The sequence below is a fragment of the Poecilia latipinna genome, unplaced genomic scaffold (genome assembly GCF_001443285.1).
Source record: "Poecilia latipinna isolate Pla-1442-1.1 unplaced genomic scaffold, P_latipinna-1.0 Scaffold971, whole genome shotgun sequence".
Taxonomy (NCBI): domain Eukaryota; kingdom Metazoa; phylum Chordata; class Actinopteri; order Cyprinodontiformes; family Poeciliidae; genus Poecilia; species Poecilia latipinna.
Window position 1 is genome coordinate 78,695 of NW_015113587.1, and position 4,659 is coordinate 83,353.

The window sequence follows — 4,659 nt, forward strand, 5'->3', positions numbered from 1 at the left end:
ACTAAAATATCAACTTTATATTTCTGTGTCAGCATCACTTGGACAGTGCACTACAGTCTGAGTGATTGTGTCTAAATGACTGTATGACTGAACATTTCCTCTATCCCAATGCAGAAAAATAGAAGTCATTGTTTTTGGTTCCCAGGACCAAACATTTCAAGATTAGAAATTAAAAACGGAACTACACTCAATGGGGTGAAGACTAAAGTGCATGCAAAAATCCAAGCTGCTATTATGGACTTAGATCTAAACTAAATGTCTGGCACCTGCTGCTCACCCAAAATGCAGATGTCAGGATCTTGACTAACATCAAGGAAATTCATTGCATTAACAGTCTCTAAATCACTGCCCTGGCTTTCTATTTTGCAAAGAACATAATTTAGGACCTTAATGGTTTATAAATGCAGTGAAAGGTCTTTGGGCCTTTATAGTTGTGGATCAGGTATCAACCACATAGGACCTTTGGGTCTTTAGAAACATTTCCAATATGCCAAATGAAGGTTGACTTTAATACATTTTCTTACTTCATAAATGTAATTTTTTGACAACTGTTTTTTTTTTTTATTTACTTACGTTATCTTTTTCTCAAGTGAAAATTTGATAGGTTATTTGAATTATTTAATGGCCAAAAACTTGTGTACAGTACTCTATATTGTCTAAAACGTTTGAGGGACAGGAGATATGAATAGGGGTGTTGAGTTTCTACCATCATGATTAGGACCAGGACTGAAGAATCGATAAATTTTCTCAAAGAGCAGGGCACAGTGAAAAGTGTGAAGACATTTTGAAGTATTTACATCATAAAATGAGTTTTATGATGTAAATACTAAAATGAATAAAATCAGTTTTGCCTCAATTCACAAACACCCCCACTTTTGTAGGTGGTGGAAAACACAAAATTCCATTGCAAGTGTCATCAAAAGCCATGAACTTATTTCTTCTGAGCCCTACGGTCCAGTAGCCATTTTCAGGGCTCAGTTGGATTGGTCCGTCCCTGTCAACTGACTCTCTGGCAACACCTAGAGTCCAGTTATTTTTTCCTTGAACTCCAGCCTCGAAGTAAAATCTACCTGAAGAGAATCCCTGCTTTCCGAAAACATTGTGGTAAAGTGTGAATCTTTTGGGATCTTTTTTTAGATTTCTTTTTTGCCTGACAGCAGTGAACACGTTTTTCATCATCAGACAGAATCAGTGCAGGATGTGCTGTGGCAGGATCAAGGGTCACATCCACTGCATATTGCTGGACTCTTCTGAGTTCAGCCTCATTGTAGAATTTCTTTGTCGTCACCTCCATCTGGCTCATAAAATTCACTACAGTCTCATCGTATGAAGGTGGATGGATGCTGATCTCTGTCCACTTCTTGGTGGGTAGAGCAGCTTTTAGGGAATCTGGAGGAGGCTGAGGTGGTCTTCAGACTGTGAGAGTTTCTTCACCTCAGAGCTCTTCTTCATCAACTTGGAGATTTCCTGTTCCAGGTCTTTGACGAAGACTTCAGCCTGTTTCTCTGTAGTTTTCTGTTTCTCTTCTATCTCGTTTATTAGCTCCTCTAAGGCTTTCTCAACAGACTCCTTCAGAGCAGTGAAGACCTGAACACCTTCTGCTTTCTCTCCATCTGCAGCATCTTTACAAATGTTTAACACCTCTTTGATCTCTTGAACTTTCAGTCTATTAGTCTGGATTTTCTTCTTAAGTTCAGCTTCAATCTTTTTCAGCTCTACCCTAACTGCTTCATATTGGTGGCTAAGAGGAACAAACCGGTGACTCTCGTGGACTAAAACCGAGCAGAGGGAGCAGATACATGTCTGGTCAGTCTTGCAGTTCCAGAGGTTTACCATGCTTCTTACACAACATTTCTTCTAGGTTTTTCATAGGCTCCATCAGCTGATGTTTCTTCAGTCTTGACTCTGAAAGGTGAGGCTTTAGGTGAGTCTCACAGTAGGAGAGCAGACACACCAGGCAGGATTTCAGGGCTTTCAGTTTGGTTCCAGAGCACAGGTCACAGGAAATTTCTCCTGGTTTGGCAGCTTGTTGCTCTGAGCTGCTGCCACTCGCTTTCTGCTGGGCTTTAATTTTGAACTGAGCAACCATCTCGCGGATGAAGGTGTTGATTTCTAGCTCAGGTCTTGCACCAAAGTCCCTCTTACACAGTGGACACAGTGATTTACATCCCAATGTATTGCAGTTCTTGCAGAAGTTGTGTCCACATGGTGTGGTGAGTGGATCTTTGAACAGATCCAAACAGATGGAGCACAGAAACTGCTCTTCAGAGAGGAGACATCTTGCAGACGACATGCTTGCAGTCTGAGTGATTAAGAAAAAAAAAATGCTGATATTAATGAATTAGATGATACGCAAAAATATACATTACAACTATGTATACACCACACTTAGTTAAAAAAATAAGATTTTTGGAGTTGACACTGCAGTCAGTAAACTAATTTCAAGTTTTGAAGCTGAGCAAAATGTTTTATGCAAGGCTGCAAAACACTGAGTTCCTTAAAACTGGTTATGGATTCTCTCTGCTTTATGGTATTTTAAGTCTTTCATTCACTCCTTTACCTTGGGCATTATTAGAATATTATATTGTGTAAAACACATCAAGTAATTCTGGTGTTTCAAGCTCCATATTGTTATTATAAAAGTATTTTTTTCTGGTTTGCAGCTATTTAATTTCTTACTGTCAGTGGTGCAAAAAGTGGGTATGCAGTGTATGCAACACATTGGGGCGCTCCACTGGAGGGGCGCAAAAACGATGTGGGGATTTTTTTTTTTTTTTTTAGCCAGCATTTTATGTACTTATCAGCTGTTTGTGTATGAATTGATCAATAACAGAAGAACAGCACTGATTAGGCGCCCCTCCCCTCCTGCCAGCCGCTCTCCCCTCCCATACAGGTAGCTAGGCCTCACGTCCCTTCAAGAACGCCCTGAGACGCAATTTTTTTCTTTTAAATTTGTAAATAAATTTCTTATAAATTCAGCAACGAGGTCCTTCTCAAACTACAAGGTAATGGTGGGTAACTATGGCAACCAGTGACAGTTTAAAAGCCTGCCTACTCTTTCTGCAGTCCGGCGCAGAAATGTTGACATCAAACCTATCGTGAAATCTTTACTAACTTTTAGAGAAGTGATTTATCATAGAAGATGGAACAAGCAAAGGTGACAATGGAGCCCAACCAGCCTAGAGTGGAAGAAGTTGCATCCGACAAGATTGTTGAAAGGGATGCCCCACTCATCTGAAAAGACAGCTCAAGCAACATGTACGTGCGAAGCCAAATTTAAGGAGCGCAAATTGGAATATATCAGAGTACAGAAACATTTGATGAAACGGCTTGATGAGGTGGTCAATCTGAATCATAAATTATTTGATAAGGTTAAACAGCAGAACAATCTGATAAGGGAAGTACTCACAGAGAGAAGGCAGCGCAAAAAGTCAATGGTTTCTGTTCAGGTTCAGACAGAGGCACAAGACAACTCAAAGGAGAAACTGGAAACCAGATGTCAATTAAAACCAGTTTACCAGACGACGTCGACACAAACTGAGCTCTGTTCATTGCTGAAAAACCAGCCCTCTGAGGAACAAGTGAATGGACATCAGGATCAGGAGACCAAGCTATCGGAAACCCTGAACAATGACAACATTTCTGGAGAAAGTGATGAACAGCAAGAAGTTTCTGTACCAGAAACAGTTGGGGATGAGACAGCCAGCATTGAAAATTATGTAAATTTGATAGAAAAAAATATCTCCAGCCCCGAGCAAATCTCTGAAGATGAAATTAGAAAGGCAGCATTGAATGCTACAATAAAGAACAGTTTTTTGGATTAAACGGTGAAGGAGTTATAGATGACGATCAGAAAGCCATCATGAAAACTGACATCGATAGAAGTGAAACGGCGATTGATGAACTAGAGCAGCCGACTGAAGATGAAATGGTCCCTGACATACAGCAAGATAGGGACCAGCAAGATGGCAAAATGACTAAATCTGAATCTGAACAGAGAAAGTCGACCAAGAGAGACCGATCAAAACAAGGTTCATGAAGTTCCCACAGAAGGGGAGAGTGGCCCAAAGAAAGAACAAATACCATCCCCTCCACAGACAGAGATTACATCAAAAGAAGATATAATCCAAACATCTCAGGAACCAGAAACTCAAGCAGCTGAGGAGTCATCTGAGGAGAATGCCTGCAACCAAGAAGAGAGATCCAGGAAAAAAAAAAAAAAAATCTCACTGTGGAGGCAATTCAAAAAAGCTTTAACTCCCAAACATCGGTGCCAGTTCAAAGACAGACGTGAAGTCCCTCCAGCATAGAACCAATTTATGTATCCAGGATATTAGATTTGAAAGGGGGTGGGGCCACTTGTGGTTCTGTGACTTTATGGACTCACCAAAGTCTGTAGAACAAAACCTGATGGACACCGTTGGATCTTTTCTCAGACAGGTGTCAGAACTGTTGCTTTACAGAGTTCTCATGCAACTGCAGAGTTATGTGATGAGTAATAACCACATAATAGTGAGAGGAGGAGCTGTGATGGTAACTTAGAATAGAGTGTTAATTAAATAGAATTTTGACTCCCCTTTACACTGGAAAAAAAAAAAAAAAAAAAAAAAAAAAAAAAATGCCCGTATATTTTTTAAGAAACACATGGATGATGTGGGA

The 4,659-nt window shown here is 40.1% G+C and overlaps 1 pseudogene; it reads right to left on the minus strand.

Annotated features, from left to right (window-relative positions):
- Positions 1–852: 852 nt before the first annotated feature.
- On the minus strand, positions 853–2,293 carry LOC106958231 (tripartite motif-containing protein 47-like; annotated as a pseudogene).
- Positions 2,294–4,659: the final 2,366 nt, after the last annotated feature.